At 35.6% G+C, this 22,569-nt stretch overlaps 1 long non-coding RNA gene across 3 annotated transcripts in view; it reads right to left on the reverse strand.

Moving 5' to 3' along the window:
* Positions 1-22,569, reverse strand: part of LOC110476005 (uncharacterized) — an 80,549-nt gene that overhangs the window by 25,560 nt on the left and 32,420 nt on the right. The window contains exons 4-7 of one of the 3 annotated variants that reach the window (XR_014954262.1): positions 20,605-20,642; positions 18,374-18,469; positions 14,651-14,793; positions 35-2,794 (exon numbers count right to left, since the gene is read on the reverse strand). This is a non-coding gene — a long non-coding RNA (uncharacterized LOC110476005). The remainder of the gene's footprint in view (positions 1-34; positions 2,795-14,650; positions 14,794-18,373; positions 18,470-20,604; positions 20,643-22,569) is intronic. The other 2 variants (XR_014954261.1, XR_014954263.1) reach the window with 2 other exon arrangements.

The following is a 22,569-nucleotide window of genomic DNA, read 5'->3' on the forward strand; positions in this document are numbered from 1 at the left end:
CATACCATTGTTTTACATATTATTTATAACATACTCTGGTAATCACTTTGAATTCTTCATTTTCCTCTTCTCTCCTCCCAGTAGTTTTGCATGTTTAAAAATAAGCAATGAGTATACATCTCAAGACAGCTGCTGGACTTAGGAACACCAGGGCTTCTGCAATGGTCACATCTTTGTTATTCCAAGCAGATACTATATGCAGAGTGAAAGGAAAAAAGGCTAGATTACTGGAAGACATTAAAAATGTCTATTACATCCAGCACCCCTACCAGTATAAAAAAGAATACCCTCACTTAGATTTGCAGTTGGTAACAACTGGCAAAACTGATGAGAATTCCTCCCTCTTAAACAATTTCTTTTCAGCACGATCTTAGATATTCAAGTTGCTTGATTTTAAAGCAACTGTTTAAAATATCACTTATTTGAGGTTTTTTAATACCAATTGCAGACAACAGACCTGGGTGATCACAACAGTACTGAAGCAAGATTCCTAAAAACCAAGGGGATTCTGGGCAGGGGGACGTGTACCCGTGACTCAGCATAGGATACCTCAGTTAAGCTTCCTGTACTCAAGTTTACCCAGGTGGAAGACTGAGCAGAATAAGAAAAAGGAAGAGGACCTCCACTAACTTTTGTGTTGGAACTGAGCATTCAGCCTGCATATTATAAATACTTGATTGGCTTTTTTTAAAAACTTTAAATTGTTTATTTTGTTCATTTTGACTCCAAGTAGAACTAAATACAATCTATTTTAGTTGTTTCATTTGTGAGTGAAATGTATTTTAAATGTGCCATAACTTCTTCTTCCACCTCCCCCATCACCTTAATTTCAGTCAGAAGAATTTGGAAGAAAACGGCCCATACATGGCAATCACAGCAAAAATACTGCTGCTTCAATATCTTGGAAGATGATATGTTCCTTTAAGCCACTGAAGCATTCACAAGGCAGAATTTACATGACAAACAGGATCTGATCTTTCAAAGTCAAGATAAAAATATACATTATATAAAAACAGTATCTTAAAATAGGTCTTGTATAAAAGACTGTAATTACTGGCCTAGGACAATATACTTGAAGATGAAATGTAGGCTAGACTAAGGCTCTTTTTAAAATTTGATATAGGCGATTCATGCTCAGAATTCACGTGTCCATGCCACATTTCATATATGTAAACTGTGTCCTTTATATCAATGGGAAATATCAACCAAAGCAATAAACTAGAAATCTCCCCAGAGATACGATGGCCCATCTGCATATACCATATTCTTTTATCTTAAGTAGTATTTGAGAAAGATATTATTTCTGTATAATTTCTATTTAGCACTTATGCTCTAACATCGCCTGGAAGGCATAATCCAGATTAGAGACTGATGTAAAACACTGATAACTGTGTTTAAAATTAAAAAAAATAGTAAAAAATCCTGAAACTAAATACTTTTTAAGGTAATGAAAGGCAAGGAAAGCTTCCAAAAGACCCACTTTATTAAGCAGTCTTCTCAAAATGCTCAATGTTCACTACATTTTACTGTATGAGATCAAGATTTTCCTCTGGTTATTCTCAGGAAATTCTCTGTTCACTGTTCCCATTGTCACAAAATGACAGGTCCCTCTCACAGCATTGCATGTTTAGTAAAGTGCACATACACTACTTGTAAATAAACAAATCCTAGTACCATTGGTACTCCAGAAGAATTTTGAACAGAGCTCATTCACTAGGAGATTGAGGATCTGAGAGCTACTGATTTTCCTTCACTAGGAGAACTTCCCCTCTTTCTCAGTTATAACATTAACTCATATTTCTACTATTTTCCCCATAACATTGAATTTTTTTTTCTACTGAGGCCTTGCACTAACATTAAGAAGTCAAATTAAGTAGAATTAACATAGAAAAATTCTATAACAAAAATCTGTTCTAGAACTTTCTTTTACTCAAGGTTTTCTTTAATTTTAAATTCCTTTGACATCTGATAGGAAACTCAAAGGGACACCCAATACTGCAGAAACAAGAATTTTACAGAAACATTTAAACGGTTCAGAGTATGTTATTTCTTCTTACTTTGTTACAGATAAAGTCAAAAGTTTTATATGAAAGAAAATCTATGTTCTCAGTTTGCAGCACATCAATAACTGTAACCTTACACAGCTGAAGGCCATGGAGTAATGTGGCTGCACTCAGCTTGCTGTTCAAACATTTTTTAAAACATCTGCTTCTCTGTGCAGGAGTTAAAAATTATTATGCGCTTACAGCAAACAGGTATAGTATGTTAGGTATAAACAGCCAAGATACACAGCTTGAGTTCAACAGGTCTTAGAGACAGCCACAAGAAAGTTAAAAAACCCAACTTTTCTCTTTTGGAAGCAACTGGCTACATTATTTACATCTTCAAATGCTTACAAATATCCTTACTGACTGGTGCCACAGATAACAGCTGATAGAGACAAAGGCCTGAATAACAAGTGACAACTTGGATTACATAATTTGCTCTATCTTTTTTTTTCATCAAAACATATTTTCTACAATAAAATTTGCAACACTGGACAACCAAACTCCTATGACTGTCACTATCTCTGAAACCAAAATCTCATTTTGGTCCTTTTACATATATGAAAGATGAAAGATTATCCTTTTGAGACCAAAAAAAAGGGGGAAAGTCATAATCATAAACTCTAGGGAATGTACTCAGTGTCATCATTCCACAAGTTAGTTGAAATTGTTTTCTATGCTGAAACAAAGTGACTCTTTGAAGCCACTTACCAGGTCCTCCAGGAGGTACAGGTTGTTTCTGTATATCGCTAAATAAAATAGAGGAAGAATTTAAGCATCAGACCTCTGTTTGTCCCTACACATGGTTTCTTTATATTATTTCTGCAGAGTGCTTGCCTGTGTACTTGTATGTCAAAGGATTCAAAGACTATGAATATGCATAGTAAGGAAGGGCTAAACAAACTTTGAAACCAGTATCCTTGGTCTGAAAATATTGTGTAAACTTTTCACAGAGTCCCAGATGCTCAACCCAGGAAAAAGCACATGAGGTTGTCCAAAGGAGTGTTACATTTTTGACCTTGAGGGCCTCTATGTACATGAGACCTCACAGCCATATATACACTACTGTGTGCTGGCAGATTAAAAGCAATGGTTAACAGTTTGGGGAATTGCACGGAAAAACTGAAAAATCAAAAAAAATTGTAAGGAAAGACGCATTTAAAAAAATGTACTTCTGTATACTAGTTTAATTGTTGTATCAGATTGACATTAGTATAAGTATGAAAGGATATAATGATTCTGAATCATAAGCTTAGCTACTGGTAAGAACCCTGAAATCCAAGGTATGCTTTCACCAGTGATTACATTGATATATTAACCTTAAAAAAAAAAATTATCATTGCCAGGTATTTGAAGAATATTAAATAATAAAACATTTCCCATATAATAATAAATCGTAATGTCAAGCTGTGTGACAAAAAGAATACCTGGACATAAAAAATATGTTTGAAGTGCATTGTATTTTAATGTTTCAAATGTTTCCTATCAGTATTATTTTCTTGTGATGTTTGTCTGTAATGTAAATTTTCTGCATGCGAATGAGAATCAAAGAGAATTTTGTGGCTCCATTTCTAGTTCACTTTCTACTCCAGTCCCAAATATTTTCTGAATACAGGTTGGAGAAAAACAGAAAACATCTCAACTTCTAGAGTTGTATCTTGTCTTTCCTCCATTGCAACAGTAAATATTTTGAGCTTTGGGTATTGGAATGAGCATCAAATTGAGACAAAATTCAGAGACACTCTGGCAGTAGTCCTTGTGGAAGCAAATTTCATCATGGGTCATGTATCTGGCTGCTCCGGCTGCTGCAGATGTGTGTTTTGGGATATCCCCAAAGTAGGATCCAAACGGTTGCTGGCATGTTACAGATGGGATACTCAGTGGTAATGCTCCAGTTTAGGAATTCCCAAAGGGCACTCACCAGCCCCGTGTTTTGAAGTGCTTTGTTGGAGACAAGACTGAGAAATCTTTGTGAGTTAGAAGACAAAGTGATTGCCTTGACAGGTTGTAGATAACAAGAAAAAAAGATTTCTCACCCCTGTTCCTCCCAGAACCTTAGAGAGCAAAATTCAAGGCTTTACCTTAGATTGAAAAAGGGAAGATGAAAAGCTTTTCACATGACTGCCCAAGCTGAGATCTCTTTTCCAGTATGTGCAGTCACAGAGGGAATGTGTGGGCCCTTTATTTATTCTTTTGTACAGAGCTTTTCATAATACAACCCCATCTCTGAAGAAGGTGATAAGAAAATGTATAGATATAATAAAACAAATTAAAAATAAAAATGCATATATGGTTTTAATATATATTATTGTTCTCTACTCAGCAACTTTTCATGAAGAAAAATTTAGCAGTTTTGAAGAAAAAGATTGAGTGGAAAGCCTCCCAAATTGATTTTAAATGGTTGCAAGAACAAAAGCTACTGGGTGGCTCTCTTTTATTTTTTTAAGCATACTGTGAATCAGGCAAGATCTAAAAATAAGAAAGATCTAGCTAAATGCAAAACACATACTGTGTTCATGCGATGAATCTCAAAATGAAATACAATAAAATTATCAGCCAGTAATGAAATAAAGAAAAGAAATATAGATCTGTGCCTGCTGTTCAGAATGTGAGAAATTGAATCATGACTTGGCTAAGTGAAAAAACATATCAAATTCCTCCAGAGGACATTGTGTATAAACAGTTAAAGGAATGACATGCGCAGTGTTCTATGATACATTTTTCCAGATAAAAGTAGCATAGCATAAATTTACTGTGATGCTGTGCATGCAATTTGTGAACCAGCTCAATTTTTTTCTGAAGCTGGATATGACTAGAATACACTTTTGCCTTGCAAGTTAAAGTTTAGTACAATTAAAGACCTTCAAGTGGTTCAAAATTTACTCAAACAGTCTTATTAACACTGAGACTTCACCTTTGATATGAAAGGACCAAGTCTAGAATATATTCATGATAATAACATGTTACTACAAACACACTAGCAATTTTCTTTAAAAAAGCACCCTTTAGGTCCTTTTTTTAAAAAAAGGTTCACCTGGGTTTTTGTTGAACTCTAGCATTTTTTTTTTCATCAAAGGCCTGATGAGGTGCCAAACATCCATAACTGGGACCAAGAGACGGTTTTACTACTGAGAAAATCTGGGACTGGAATTCTACCACTACTCCTCTGAAGGATTATATGGAGAACAGTGGCAGTTATTTGAGGGGTTTATGTCTTCTTTGGGGGCTTTATATCAAGAGCACAACCAGATAGGTGCAATTTCAGGTAACACTGCCTGATGAGAGCAGGAAAGGAATTGCATGCAGCCTGTTCTGCTTCCTGCACAATGCAAAAAAAAACCCAAAAAAACCAAACAAACAAAAAAACCAAACCAAACCAAAAAAAAAAAAAAAAAACAACCAAAAACTGTGGCAATGACAAATAAATTCAATAAACCAAATAACATTTGACTTCAGAGTCTCAACCAGTTTCTGTAAAGTAAGAATGTTGGTTTTTTGTCCCTCTCTGTCTGCAGTGCATAAAGCAAAATTATTAAAGCAGCAATAGGTTTTATACTCAGCCTGCACGCCACTATTTTCTGGCCAGTATCTCTAAGTTCTGTCCACCCAGTTTCTTGTTTCCCTGCCCTTGTGAGCCTGGCTGCAAACTGCTGCAGACTTTCCCTTGCTCCCAGTGTCTGCCAGTGTGTTTTAAACCCACTCACTCTCACTTCTGCCAACCTCAGCATCTCTAAGATTTTAGAATTTGTTTTGTTTCTAAATTAATTGATGTTGAGGCTGCAGGCCACTAGCTTGTTTGGACACAGATTATTTTGCTTCTGTATCCTCTATTCTCCAGTGCCACTGGAGGATAAAGAGCAGCTCTTCTTTGTTCTTTGAAGGACCTGATATTTGCAATGGTTTTGTTTCCTGTTGTTTTTCCCTAAGAGCTTCCTCTGATTTAGCTCCATGCATTCAGGCTGGATAACAGCAAGGCAGTCTGAAGTCTGCATATTTGTAGTAAATAAAGCAGATATCATCTTTATTCTGCATGATATATAACAAAGCAAAAACTAATAAATGTCTAATTGCTCCTTGTATTTCTAACCTTTGACATGGCTCACTCAGATTTTAGCCAAACAGGAAAAACAGTAAGTGGTGTTTCATTTTGAAAAAAAGCTTTCATTTAGTTTGTATAGATATTTGTTTTTCTGGTGTGCTCATGTTCTTTAAAAAGTACATTTTCTATATCATTCACTAAGCAAATAAAATAAAGACTTTTGACCCCACAATGTTCTGCAGATGGAAGAAGGAAATGAAATCACACCTCCTCAGTTTTTTGTAATTCAATTCTTCCCCTGAGAAAGGACCTAGGTACTCAGCTATTAATGCTACACCTAAATGAAAGAAGGTTTTCATTACCATCCACACCAGCATCCATAGAATTGTGTGCATTGTTTTCCTTTTAGAAATTTTGTTGGTATTTTTTTTAGTGATTAAATATCACATTTTCTCAATAATCCACAGGGAGAAACTAAGGAATCCAAGGAGGAACAAGGAAATAGAAAAATAAAATAAAATAAAATAAAATAAAATAAAATAAAAAAAAAAATAAATAAAATAAATAATAAATAAAATAAAATAAAATAAAATAAAATAAAATAAAATAAAATAAAAAATAATTTACTACTTAGTCCTGACTAGCAAAGAGGAGATCATGGCTCTGATTACTGCAACTATTTTCTGGGTAAGTAAACAATAGAATTATCAATAAAAAGATCAGATGAAAATGTACTAAAAACTTAGCTGTGAAAGAGCATCTATCCAGAAAGAGTCTTGACATTAATTGTAACAGAAACAAATCCAAAGCTGGTAAATTTCTATTGTGCCTTTCTTACAGGCTTCATCTGCAACTACCTTCAGGACTGATCAAACACAACACAAAGATGAAACGGCAGGACTTTAAAGCAAAGACTAAATCTTAGAATACTGTCATAATTTTCTGTTCTAGTTGTCAAATCTTGCTGCTGAGAGACACTGTAGAAAAATTACATGTATGTGTAAATATCTGCATGCTACTTTTGTATGTTAGAGCATGAAACAAGACATGGAAGGGTGCATTTTCTTGAGTTGTAGAGTTTGTAATTAGATTACATAGAAATAATGTGACAAATTGTAACAGCTAAATAATCATCAAGAAGGCAGATGGACAAGGGGTGCATCCAGAGTGTGGTGAGATTATAAGGAATCAACCACAACTAAGATTTTTGAAGTTGACTGAATTGGAGTAACAAGGCACCTTGTGACATTTGATGACCCAAAGATGGACTGGACAGCCAACCCAGGAAAGTTCTGGTCAGGAGTTTTCCATCTAGGAGTATTTCTCATCTAGGTCCCAGACCTGGTACTTTACTTTAAAATTTGCCTTGGCAGATGGACTCTGCTGCTCTTTTTAGGGTTAGCAGTATTATACTGAGATTCCTAGCAGGCAATGAAGAAGTTAGTTGCCACAGGAACAAGAAAAAAATGCTTAAGACCAGTCTTGATACCCCTAACTATACACTGCTGCAACTTGACAGATTTTGGGGTGCTTCTTTTCATTTCTTTGAGACAAAATATGGATTCAAAGTCAGTGAAGGTATGTGACTCTATATCAGATGAATATCTGACTTATGTTCTTTCTATGGAAAACCATAAAGACTCCTGCCCCTGTATCAGATCCTCTCTTTCCCAGCATGGCAAGGCCCAGCTGGTGAGATGATAAGGAAGATAGCAAGAAAGAAAAAACCTGACATAAAAGTTTTCAGGAAGACCTTATGAAATTCAGAACTAGTTGGGAAAGGAAGCAGTAATTTTTGGGTAAATAGATTTATGCTTGCTCTTGTGATGCTTTCATGACTGGGTGGGTCATGTCTCCTGTCCCAGAATGGACATTTGGCCTTCCATGTTTTAGAAATAAAAAGAAAGAAAACCAAAAGGCAGCTTATATTGGAAGTCCTTAAAGAAAAAAATACTAGAGAAAAATAAAGAGAAGGAGAAGTAATTTTAAAGCTATTTTTTATTTGGGAAAAAACCCCATAAGACCCCAAAACTGGGCCCTAGTTTTTGAAGGTTCTCTGTTTCTTATTACATTAATATGCTCACTATACTAATTAATTTGTCTTCTCTGATGAGCATAGAGGACATGAATTCAGAAAAGGTGCTGAAAAATAATTGCTTGCAAATACATTGCCTGCATTGAAAAGGACAGATATAACAGCTGCTTCCCTCACTCTTGGTTTGTGCAGTCTCACAGTGAGCTGTCTACAGGATATGAAGTAAATGTAGGACATAAACTGCAACTCCTTTTAATGAAATGCAGGGGACTACAATCTGTTATGAAATATCAGCTGGTAAAGTAGATCAGCTGGTGAAGAATGATCACCCAAGATCTAACTACCATTGAGCTCAGTGGCTCAACATCTACAAGTATTATGTATTAGTCAACCTACTACAGTCAACTACTTTAAGAACTGTTGGATTTATATCTAAAAAAACCCCATCAGTTTCTTAGCTTTTCTGAAGCATGTTTTACTATCCATCCAATTTTACACTGGAGGAATTGAGCTTGAAAAAAGACTAGTGTCTTCAAATACATATTCTGAAACTCTGTTAGGATCCATTCAGCTGATGACTGGCAGGCACTGACTAATAGGCACTGTCCCCATTTTCTACTGTCTACAGTTAGACAGAAAGGGTCTGTTATGAGAGAAAAGCTGGAAGATTGAGACCCAAGATTAATTAGATCCATAGATGCATTGAACTTGCAATTTTATTTGTCATGATATGTAAATTGACACTTCCCAAGCACTTTTCTCACATGACTTAGCACAGGGACAGTAGCAGCACCTCTGAGGTCTGTGAGCAGCTGGTTCCTTGGGCAGGAGGAGATGCAGCCTCCGGCTGATCTCCTCACAGGATTTATTTTGAGTACTCTCTAGGATTCCTCTTTAATCCTCTGGATGTGTTATTGTCTCCACTTACCAATGTTTCCAGTTTAATATATTTTAATTTCCTATAACACTTGGTTTCTGCAAACAATTAAGGATTCTTTGTCACCAGGATATACTGATACATTTTAAGTGACTATAACTGCATTTCCAGGTAAAGATGGATGTAAACATGACTTCAAACCTTTTAGGGACTCCATGGTAGCATGAATGATTATTTTAAACATGAAATAAATATATACAGATAATTCAATGTCTGGGAACTGTGATTATAACAGTGGTTATTTTATTGCCAGCAGAAATCTAAATAGACAATTAAAAGATTGTCTCCCAAATCTTGGTGAACTTATCAGCATTCAGTTTTCATTTCTTAAATATATATGGATTTTGAGGAAGAATTTTTCCTGAAAAATATAAAAATATATTTCCACTGTAAAAGCATGCTTGCCAGTTCAGCTTATCTCTAGAGAAAATTTAAGATCTTCATGGTGAATTCTTCATGAATACAACAGAGCATGTTTGCATTAATTTACCCTTACCCATTTTCCCTGCTCTCTTACTGGCTTAACACTATCAAGCCTTAATAAAAAAACTAGCTTAAGCTTCCAAAGATAAAAGTGATATAGGTATCAAACTCAACAATACAGATTTAATTTATTTAATTACTTTTAACCTTACATTAATATTTGTTGCATGCAGGAACTATACAGTATTATTACTTCAGTAGTTTTCAAATTATTTCTCTAATAGAGGATACCAGGAAAGATAGTAACACCAGTTTGACACATGGGGAGGATTATGAGAACCATCTGGATTAAGACCAAGCTTGAAAAGAGATGATCTTTTCAAGGGTTTATTTACATTTTCTTTGGATGTTGGTAGGTTGAAATTGGCAAGTTGAGCATGTATCGGTCAGAAAATCTTTGCCAACAATTCTTTCCGCTGATCTTAAAATGTACACAGAACCTTTCTGCCACGTGTCAGCAGCAGCAAAGGCCACAGTTAATTAGTGAGAGTTCACTCCTAAAGACTGAGGAAAGCTGTCAGCTTTCTTGTATGATTCAATAAAAACCTCTTCTCACCTGCCAATATGGAGATGCTGTACTACAATATTTTAGCGGTCAGATGAAAAAAAAAAAAAAATCGGTACAGACACACACAGTGTATTTCATAAGAAAAATTTAAACCTCAAGAGAACATCTACTCCAGACCTGTGCACTGAAACAGCATCATATCTCCACCGAGATTGTAGCTAACACTTCTTTGGGGGACCTTTCTTTGGCAGAAGGCACTAACTCAGTCTGTATGGCCAGTAAGTGGCTACACGTGCCTTGCCTGCCCACAGCAGAACTTCTGTTAAATCCTTAGAAGAGATGAGCTGGAAGGATCTTTTGTGTCTTGCAAGAGACTTGCATCTTTCAGTCCACAGGGGTTTTAGGTTTCCAGTTTAAATTTTCCAGCTTTGCCACCATGCAGTAAGTGGCTGTCTGGGGCACTGCCTGACAGGCCAGAGTACTGCAGGAAATGGGATCAGCCACCAGCAAGGCCCTTGGGCAGAAACTCAGAGTTGGAAAAATTTCAAAAACATTTATTTTTTGCGTTCACAATTAAAAATTATTTTATCCACTTTCTTATTCTGTCATAATCTCTCTGCATTCCAATCCAGTCCTCAAGTTTCACTTGATCAATCAACTTCTTTGCAGCCAGTTTCCAAGAATGTAGCAATTATTTTGCACGATGAATGTAATGGTAGATGATTGAACTGTGTGAAGTGGGCTGTCAACAAGGTACTGCTCTGAAACACTAGAAACAAAAATGCCAAGGAAATACACATACTCAGTAGATATATTTAGACTTTAAATTAATATGATTACTAATGAAAGAAATAATCAAAATAATATTACAGCACTTTTTATTTTGTCAAATATTTAAGCTCTCCTTATCAAATTGAAAATTGTAACATAAAAAAGTCAGAGATTTCTAACTTCAAATATTTGTAGGCTTTATAACAATTGTAAAGAAGAAAAAGAAAAAATTAAATAATTTTGATTTTTATAAATGAAAAAATCTGTAAGTTCAAGAATGTGTTGTAAGGAAAAAGGATAGAGTAAGCACAATACACAAGTGTGCTTGTGCAGCATGTGTGTTCCATGATTCCCCATGGAGCACAGAGAATTTGTAGACATTGATGTTATTAGGGAGGGGGCCTATATCTGCATGAGGCTGCACTTGATCCAGCTGTTGTACAAGATCTGCAACTCCACCACCTCCTACTGTGACCTGCACACTGCCTCTAGGAACCAGCTTGCTTTTCTCTGTGCAGCTCTGCCATACCAGGTCCAGTACCCTACTGAGGAATTAAAACATATGATTTGATGTCTGTGACAGCTCAGATTAGGGTGGATATATAACCCTGACTGAAAAGCACATACAGCAATGAAGGCAAAAGAAGAGAAAAAGCAGAATAGCTTCTTGTTTTCAGGGAAAAAATCCAACTCTGCCCAGCTTTGACAAGCATCCATTTATGTTTGCAATACCTATTTTAAATTCCTTCCCCAAATAAAAAAACACTCTATACTGAAAATTGTCATACATCCAATCCACAAAAAGTTCTCTTTTCCATCTTCATTGCAGTATTTTTCCTCACACATCTCTTTCACCAGAGATATTCCCTTTTCTAAATATCTGAGTTCACTGACTGTAATTTAAATATCTCCAGTCCTCATTAATTTGCAGATAGGAAATTAGGCCAGATCTGTATTCCTACTAATGTAAAAAATTGCCTTCAGGAAAATCAAAAGAATTTTAATGACATGTCTTTACGTAAATAAAACAGTCATACAGTTCTTTTTTCCTGTTCTATTTTCATTGTGCTGGTGAAGGAGTGGGAATATACCCTTATAATCAAGCATGATTTATATAATATGCTAATTCATAAGTGGTGGCTCATCATCTGTAATGTGAACTTTGAGAACTCTGCAAAGAGGGCAATGAGGACAGGTTTTTCTCGTGGGTTTCCAGTATACTCCACAAAGAAGAGAGTTTCACAAGTGTTTGCAGAGATAATGTGCTGTCTCAGAGACACAGGGCTGGCTTTTTTGCCCATGCAGACAGGAATAGGCCTAATAATCTCGTGAAACTCTTTTTAAAATTCACATTTGCAGTTCCAGGACCTACGGATATTTGGTCATAATGTTTTCATAATAACTTTTTTTCTGGTACATATGGAGAAGAAAAAACAAATTTTCGTTTTTTGTGGAAAAAGAATTCTCTAAACCCAAACTGGATACAGCAGGCAAGGATAGTTTTGTATTGAGAACTCTACAATTCAAAACTCAAAAACTCAGTACTCAGCGGGCCACAGAATTACTGAGTAGCCTGATGCTACAGCTCATCCTTTGTTAAAAGTGCATAGGTGTCAGTATGAGAGAGGTTAAAATGGCAAATGCATTCTGCTCCTGCTCACACAACAGAAAGGAACATGTGGAGCGATGCATCCTGCTCCAAGCTGTACAGCTGGGGGCCAGCTGGATGGCTTTCCATGCTCCAGCAGTCACAGACTGGTTATGCACTGGCTGTGGTGGGACCTTGGACTGATATGACATAATTCTGAGATTTTGCAAGTCTTGCTAAAGTGAAGCAGCCTGGCTCCCTCTGCTTCATTTTCCTTATCTTCGAATGAAGACATCAGGGGCTATGGTAAAGCAGTATTGCAGTCTAGCTCAATTAATATTTGAACTTGTCTCCACAGTAAATAATAAAACTCATGTTTTCCTCTGCAAAACTATTCTTCATTGGAGAAATTCCCTCAGTTTCCTACCCTGTAATTCAATGTATCAGTTGATAAGACAAAGATGAGTTTCTGAGGATTAGGCATACTGCCTTCCCCATGCTGTACACAGCTTTTTACATACAGATTTTAAACTTAGACAAATGCTTTTTCTAAACAGCTTTTGAATATCTTTACTATTGTAATAAGAATTACTGTGATGAAGTAAAGCAATACTTCCCAGTTCAATTTCCATTCTTATTTTGTTTAAAAGAATTTTGAATTCTTTCCTGTTTAACTGCAGCTATAATAATGAGTACATTTTCAACTTCACACTAGCCTTCATCTTCACATTATCAGTAGAGAGAAAAGTTTATGGTTGTATGCAATATTCTGGAAAGAAATTTGACCGAGGAGTTATGATCAAGGCAGAAAAACATCATAATATTATGTTGCCTGAGTCAGTATCTTGCTAGAAAATTAATATACCACAGTTAAGTTGTTACGGAATCTGTGTGTGACCTATCAAGACATAGTGATTATAAAGAGCTGCTGACTGGAAAAATCCCATCTTCCTATTGCTCCTTCAATTAATTCTTAGTAGAAAGTTAAATAGTTTACACAACTCAAAATTACAGGGCTTTTTAGCTTTCTTTTCAATAAGTACCATGTCAAGCAAGTTGATTGCTTCTCATCCTTCCATATTAATCAAATTTCAGTGATTTTCAGGATGCTAACATTTCATTTTCTTTGACTGGTGGATTCCAACTATCAAAAAATTCATCACTCCAAATTATGCACATGCAAGCAAAACAAAACTGGATGAAAACTATTAATGATTGAAGATACCTTTTCCAAAAAAAAGTTGTTTAAAAACCCATCAGCTTCATTTCCTACCCCTTCTAATGCTGTCCACAGCTTTTATAGCCAGTGTCTGACATGTTGGCTTCCCGTATCATGCTTGTCTAGCATATACCTATTCTGGACAGAACACAGGAGTTTGGCTTTGCTGGGAAAAAATAAACAGGTAACCAAACAAAATGCTTCACCAGACTCTAAAAAAATTTGCTGTCCACACAAATCTGTCTTCTTTTGCTAAAAACAGGCCATTGTGTCAGACAAAGTTCAGTATCACAGTATTAAAGTATCAGTATCACAGTATCTCTACATTTTAGAAGTATTACTAAGTGTGTATTGGAAGCCTACAATTCAAATTTTGGGAGCAAGTTTTTTCCCTTTTCTTGCTTCTGTTTACCCTCTGCTCTGAAGCTAAGATCTTAGAAGTTAAAATGTTTCCCAAAGCAGCCAGTACTTGCAGTCACTTAAAAATGAGCAGAAAAAACCATAAAATTCTCCTGTGTCAGTGAGTGTTATGCTGTTGTTCCCAAGTGTGATGAGAAAACATCCTGCTGTATATGCATATGATTTTAATATTCTGCCAGCTTCACTTTTTTCCCTCATACTCAACTTTAGATTCCAAGCTAATACTACAAAGATGCTAGTTTGTCAAAATTTAGTTCAGCTGTTGCCTTGCAGTTTCTGATTGATGATAAATGGACAAATTCTCTTCATGTGGTTCATGCACATATATATAGATAGACAAGTGTGTGAAATTAAAGTTTTAAAATAATTTCCCACCTAAACTAACATAAAATGTGGAAAATTTATGCCTTTAAGGAATGTGGCAGATTTATAAGCAAATGGGAGGAAAACAGTTGCATTGCAACAGCAGAAATAGGCATCTCAGCTTTAACCTGCAACACTCCTTTTGCTTGCCACTTCAGAGATGTCAGACACAGTAAAGCAACAGGCAATTATATCTTAATTTAGGAACTGCAAACGTGTAAGGATTATAAAGTTCTGCTTACCACATTATGAAAAGCATCCTTTCCCCTCCAGATCTGTACTGCATTCAATGCTCTTGGGGAGTGTCAGGCAATTTGTAATTCCCAAATATGTTAGACATGAAGTAGGTGCTGCAGTGCTGAACTTCAGCAAGATGGCAATGCTCCTAGGCAGAAAGAACAGCAGAAATTTTTGCATTTACGCATATTGATAAATTAAAACTTAGGCACTACAGCATACCCAAGTGTGTTAAGAGGAGGATGGAATTTATATTAATTCTGTTAGCATGGAGTATTGTTCTTAGCAGCCCTATGTATCTTAATATTTGCTTAAACCACTATCATTTATCTCTTTAAAACTGATATGTTACATAATATGTTCATGTTTGAGGAAGAGTTTGGTAACACAAAATTTCATTTGGTACTTAAGGCAAAAATCTGACAACTACAGAAGGTTAGAAAATTCCCCCTATAACCTCTTCCCCTTTAAACAGAACTAAGATATGGAAGCCTATTATCCACAAAGAAGCCACATACTGATCCTCCACACAGATTTTCAGAGTATGTGTCTGACCTGATGAGGGGGCAGTAGTCAGACACCATCAAAGAGACACAAAGTGTGTGTGTAAAAGGCATCATAGACAAAGCAGACTCGATGGGATGGTGTCTGCACACTCTAAATAATACAAGGCTGCCTGTGCTTCACATACATATGTGTATGTTGAGAAACATTATCAGGCAGACTTTGTCAACAGCTAGAGAACTTGTCCACTGCAATTCATTATGTTCTTTTATTTCCAGTTTAGACAGGTCAGATTAGAAGCCTATTCTTTCCCCAAAAAGGAGATTCCAAATAAAACCAAAACCCATTAGGCTACTAAAGTAATTTTTTGAAATTCAGGAAGACTGATGATGTTACAAGCTACATGAGCTATCTTAGAGGCTAGGAAGAGTTTTCTACCCTGATTACACCCTAAAATAATATAATCAAATAGTTTTGAAAATGCATTTAAGATTATCAAGTCCAATTGTCAACCTAGAACCACACCATATCCACCATCAAATCATCTTCATAAGACCTTCAAGACTAAAACCAGAAGAAAAAGGCTCAGAGAAAAAAAAAAATATTTCCTATCTCTAAATGCATAATTCAAGGGAAAAAATAAAAACCAGAAGGTTTCTTCAATGATTCAATGATTGCACATCAAAATCAAACCCAGTATATTGAAAAAAGTAGAATTTGTCTGAGATAACTCAAGATGCCATTATGAATAATTCACTTTATGTCATCTCACTGGAAAGTATCATGTGAGAAAAATTGGGTTTTTTTTTCACAGAACTGTAAAAGTATATGTGCACTCAATGTTACTCTTTATTGTGGAAAATTATGTGTATTTTTACCCAACTACTTTCACAATCCAGCTGCAAACTTCTGAAATGCTTATTCTGCAAGTGTCAACCAGATGCCTACTTTATCAATAAATAAGAAATTAAGGAGTGTACTTCTTAGAGACAAGTTTTGTAGAAATTTGAGGACAGAGTGTGGAACCTACAATTTTCATGAGGTGCAAACCCAAGTATTTTATTAAATCTTGATGTGAATGAAAAGAAATAGCCACAGGATGGCAGCAGAATACACAACAAAAGGAAGAAACTGGGGCCCCTTTTCATGACCAAATAGGAGAATTTGAGGGAGAGGCAGGGTGTTATCTTCAACTGGTTCATAAGGAGTGTTCTTTGGTTTCCTAGTTTGAAGCAGGAGCTGCACTGAGAGGAAAGCTGTAGCCATGAAGTTAAGAAAACACATTGTTTGAGGTAGTAGTACAAATGCTTTTTGCACCAAAAATGCAGTTGTAGTGATAGATATGAAAACTTGAGTGTTTGCAAGCAAGGAGTAGCATCTCCTGAACACTTTGTTATACATCTGATTGTAAAGGAGTACTCCAATTAACCAAATGTTGTGAAATGTTGTATAGTCTAGTTGTGAAAAACATCAAGAACTTCACCTCAGTGTTCCCAAATCCTTATTGGCATATCAAACAATAAATTCACATTATCTGCTTTTGCATACATGGGTTGCATACACAGATTGCTGAAAAAATGACACTAAAAAGATGGATTTATCAATTATGGGACACAAGAAACCCTCAGATTTGTGATCCCTTCTGGATGGATGTGGGAAGAAATATTCAAAATTCTATCATAAATGGATACACCTGATTCCACTATTATTGTATCTTTTATTTTTCTTCTTTTTTTTTTTTTCTATATTCAGCCTATGCTCCCTTTATGCTTTAACTTTATTCCATGTCCAGCTCCTAGTATTTTGTTTCATCTAGACACAATACTTAATTGCTTTGGTATTTTACTTCTGCAAGCCTGCCCTCCTAAGTTATAAAGAACTTCAATTGCATCATTCATATATTTTGTCCTCATAACAAGAAGTGTTAATTTATCAACAGACCTTTGTGCGTTACTGCTGGTTTGTAATAGCTTCAATGACATGTGAGGCGTATGAATTGCTTTTGCTCTCTCTCCTTATCAGTCTTTTCACCTTGTGCCTCTGCAAACCCCTCACCACAAGTTCATCTGATCTTTCTGGTGAGCCAGAAGATTTTCCCCAGTAGCTTCAGCCACACAAAGTGGCACAGGGGCCCTTTTCCTTCATCTTCATATTGCCAAGATCTGAGCAATTGTGCCATTTAATAATCTTATCTGATATCACCTGCCACAGGAAACTGCGGCACCACTTCACATTATTCACCAGTCTTGTTTTCACAAGTGTTGCATTTCCAATTATTGTGAATTTGCCATCCAACCTTGGGAATGACAGCTCCAAACAGTCAGAAAGAGAGAACTTTTTACACACTGTGCAAACAACATTTCAAAGTCTTTACCATGGGATGCTTTGAGGCTAAAATCTTACATGGGTTAAATATGCAACTGTTCAAATTCATAGAATAAATCTATCAAGACTACGAAATGCAAAAGCATCACCTGAAATGCAAGTCTTTAAAGAAAAGGAAATAGTTTGGAGAATGACCACTGCAGGTGACCCTGGTCTTAAAATGTACAAAGTTCTTAAATCTGGTGTCAGAGAAAGGCAGACCTTTGGTCTAATTCTGTATGGGCATACTTCTATATTTTCTTACAGTGATATGAAATATTAAGTTTTTCTTCCTTAGAAATCCAACTTTTGAAAGGCCTGTGTTTGGTTGGTTGGGTTGTCTTTATTGCAAGTAGTGGTGATTTAAAAAAAATAAGAAAAACTATAAAAGTACTTTGAGACCTAGAGGCCGCAAAACTGAATTTAGTGGGTTTTGTGTACCAGTTTTTTTAATGCTCATAATTGACTCTGATGTTTTGTTATGATAATCAGTGGCGTTGGACAATGGCTTAGTGAGCAAGCAGGAAGAATTAAAAGGGGTCTCTTTAACTAAAATAATTCTCTATCATTAAAAAGATATGCATCAACCCACCAACTTAAATCTCTCTTATTTGCAAAAATATTATGCACCCCCAATATTCTCTCATACACATTTTGCTTAATTGTGCAGGCCTGCATGATTTAAAGGTATCACCTATTTCACCAACTTTACACCTCTTCTTCCATATCAAAATATATTTTAAGGATTATCTCTGAAGAAGGGGTTTTCAGACAAAGAAAGTTGTTTGTTTTTAGGGAGCAGGGACCTACAGTTAAGGAATCAGAAGTGACAATCTGAAAAGCAATTACTGACAGCATACCTTCTGTACTGAATGCATATTACAGCATGTCTAAGGTGCTGTTCCCAAGAGTGCTGTGTTGAGCCACTTCAGTCCCACCCAGCTTCACAGCAGGACCTGGGAGAGAAATGGAAGGAGGAAAAAGTGAGGAAACCCTTGAGTTGAGATAAAGTAGGTAAAGCAAAAGCCCCACACAGAAGCAAAGCAAAACATGGAGTTTACTCCCTTTTTCCCATTGGCAGGCTAATGTTCAGCCACATCCAGGAAAGCAGGGCCTGATAGTTAATGGTGACTTGGGCATAACTTCGAAATTCCACCTTCCCTTCCACCTCCTTCCATCAGCTTCTCTCCTGAGAGAGTGTCATGTAATATGGGATATTCCTTGGGTCAGCTGGGGTCAGCTCTCACAGCTGTGTTCACTTCCAAATCTTGAGCACTGCAGCCTGCTCACTGATGGAACAGAAAAGACCTCGGCACCGTGCAAGCACTGCTCAGCAAGAGCTAAAACAGCCCTATGTTATCAACACAGGTTTGGTCACAAACCCAAAACATAGCACCTCATGAGCTACTATGAAGAAATTTAACCCAAATTTAACAGTCAAACCCAGTATAGAGGGACACTACTCCTCTTCTGAAGAGGGGTGGGTTTTTGTCTCATTTTTGTTCTTTGGAGAAAATTTTCAGCAGTATGATTTTCTTTTCCTGGGCTGGAGCCATAGTAGAGATGCTTTTCTCTTTTTCCATCCCTCTTTTCCCCTCAATTAGTATATGGGCATTTCAGAAGTTTTATTGATGATCTTCAGCAATTTCAAAGAAGTGAAAGAGCCATGAATTCAAATGCCTATTGGGCTTGTTAAATTGCACTGCAAGGCACCCAAAATATTTTACAAATTTACTCTGCATGTTGTAGAGATGATTTATTGACGTAGCATATCTAATCCAATGTCTAAGAACCCACCTGAGGTAAAAGAACCCAGGTTGAGGTCTGTCTTGCTGTATATATAGAATGTTATATATATGATTTTCCTGCTTGTTAGAGCAGACAATTAATTTCTCCATGAAAGACAAGTTAGCAACATCAATATATGCAAGCAACACACACATAGATTTCCATTAGAAAATAAGTTAGTTATTAAGTTCAACTATAGGCTTATGAATACAGCGGATATTGTCTCAATACCTAAATATTTTCCTTTAATGAGGGACATTTTAGTTTAGAGGAAAATTTTGAGTGTATCCCATACAGAAGAGTTCAGCTTGCTAATGCTTGTAGTTTTCAAATGGTTTGTTCATATGTCTAAGTAGATAATTAATAACAGATGAATAGCACAATATCAAAAGACATCTGTTTTAGCTGCAGATATATAATGAAAGCAATTTAGTAAGTTTCAGAACAAACCCCACAAATATTTTTTTCAGTTCAAAAGACTCAACTGAATCTTCAATAAGAATCTTCTTAACTCACTGCAGTGGTTTGCACATATGGTACTTTCTATCTACTAACTTCTTAAAATGCTCCTTAGGAACATCGATTGTACTACAGGTGTATTTTTAAATGTTGTCATAAAATATAGGACAAACAACTCATCAGTCAGCCAGAATGGTGAACAAAAGCGTCTTTAGTTCACAAAATTATCTAATCTCTAAGTGATCTATTTGGCAAGGGCATGTAGGACTCTATCTTTGGTTGTGAAAACAAAGTCAAGAGAAAGTGAGTAGTAACAGGGGTTGCCTATGATCATGCTGCTGCAAATTATAAAGGGCAGCTTTCACAAGGGGTCCATTCTGGTTTCTTTGAAACTTAGTGAAATAAAAATACTTTGTTTACTCTTACAATGGTCTGGATCAAGCCTAGTTTTTAAACAGAGATCCATCGATTTGGGATTTTTTATTAAGAATCTCTGATTTTTATCTTTCCAGCACTAGAAAATCTTGCAGCAGCCTGTCTGTACAAAATAACCTACCACATATTTTGCAACTTTTGTCTGACTTTCGTCTCCAAGTCAGTTCAGCAAACTGAAAAGGAGAGGGAAAGGTTCAAACAAATTTAATTTAAGTAGTACTTGAGGACTATATTAATTAGCTTAAATTATTTGTGCAAAACTAGAAGATACATCATGCTATAAAGAGTTTCTCTTGGGAATTACTGTTCATCCTGAGCTGCAAGAAAAAACACCCCCAGAGAATTACACCATGAAATTAGCAGGTAGCATATTCAAAATTCAATAAATGTGAATACATTCTCAAGATACCAGTAATTGGTCTGCATGACTTATTGCCCAAGGAAGCACTGAAATAAAAAAAAATAATAGTGAGAGGTAGAAAGAAATTGCACATTTACACATAGAGTAAAAATTCCGGAATTACTAATGTTATTGCTAAAAATATATTCTGAAAGAAATATTAAAACATGCTTTGGGGCTCAAACCAGTATCTCACTAATAATAAATAACATGATGAAACTTAATATATGGGGGTTGATTATTTTTCTGAAATATCTAGAATATCCCTCTGTTGAAAAAACATTGATTGAAAGAACTCTAAGTTTTACTTAGCATGACAGTTGTCAAACAACAAAATGTAGAAAATATTTGGAAAACCAGCTTGTGATTTTGTAGTGACAGTTTTCCATAGGTGACATTTTGATACAGATTTCTCCTAGCTGCAAAGAAAGGAAAGATGAGGGGAAAATAACAATCTGTGGGAAAACAACAATCTGTGGGAAATAGTCAAAGGTTAATCCAACTCAAGTTTTACTTATCTGTACAACCAGGGATGTAGGTCTTTGGCCTGGCTGGATGCCCTTTCAAGAAACAGTCAGAGCTGCTGATTCACATTGTTGTTGTGAGTCACAATAATATTGGCAAGGATTACTAATTGGTTAACTACATGATTTTATACAAAAGCAATAAAAACATGATAAAATACATAGATGAAAATAGCATAAGCATGCAAATACCACTTTAATGTAAATGTATTATCCTATACAATCAAATAGAATAAGCCGATTTTAAAAAAATTGGGCTCAGGCTATTAACAGTGAATGTAAACTTCTCATTGAATCCTGATTTGGAGCTATTTCAGTTGGAAAATTTTCTTTCTGGATGTAAGATGTCACTTCGTGAAAATGCTTTTTGAATAAAAATGGCTTATTTTGGTTGTTTTGGATATTCTAAAATACCTTTCTTTGTTTTTATTTTTTTTTTAATTTAACCTTAAAATGTTATGATTTCCCCCTTTTTTATTAACTCATAGAACTAGATACAGCAGGGAGTCTAGTGTAAGTTTTAGTAAGACGCAACACAGTGGATGTATTTTTGTTAGCTGAAGGTGAATTTAGAAACGCCTCAAAGAACATTAGTTTACTAAAGAGGAAGAAAAAGTATCTGCCGTACCAGCAAATAATTCTTTAATAATCAGATAAAGTTGAAATCATACTCAATCCACCTACTCTCAGTCTCTGGGACTGCTAAAATGGCACCAAAATCCCCAGGTCCCTAAGCTTATAATTTACTTTCTTGTAAGTTTTTAGCTCCGTAGTCTTTAAAACTGTGACTAGAAACTGATATTTAAACAAGGTTTATTATATGAATGCAAATATATATTATGGAAAGAAAGCTGGAACAATCTCAGATTCAGATTTACATTTTACTGACTATTAAAGAGCAAATAATATTAATTTAATCTTATTTCATGTTAACTCTTTGTCACCTTCATGGAAGTACTATTAAAATTAGATTTGGATTTTAGTAGTATGTAGAATATCTAAATGATTACCAAAAATATCAATATTAGTTGCTCAGATAAGGCTTGAAAAGTGATTGGACCTAAGCTTAGAAGAGTGATTGAGGCACTGCTGAAGTAAATGAGAAAATAACAAAGGTAATAAATTTAATTTATTTTCCAATCTAACTATGAAAGAAACAATTGCCAAACAGAATTTCTTAATTAGACTCATATTTTGTCCTCCAGGCCAAAACACTTGAAACTGAAGGTAAGCTGAAAAGACATCTGAGTAGATGGCCTTTGTGACCTTGGGTCAAAATGTTTGGCTTTAATTCAGGTAAGAATTAAAGAAAAAGTTAACCTTCACCCACATAAAAGAATCAGAAAAAAGAAGTAACATAAGAAAAATATTTAAAGCATTTCTTCTTTCAAAATGCAACATCCTCTACCATCATCTAGGCAATTAAATTCTCAAAATTGCTTTCTTCACT

This window comes from Lonchura striata, chromosome 3, assembly GCF_050655825.1.
Source record: "Lonchura striata isolate lonStrDom1 chromosome 3, ASM5065582v1, whole genome shotgun sequence".
NCBI lineage: Eukaryota > Metazoa > Chordata > Aves > Passeriformes > Estrildidae > Lonchura > Lonchura striata.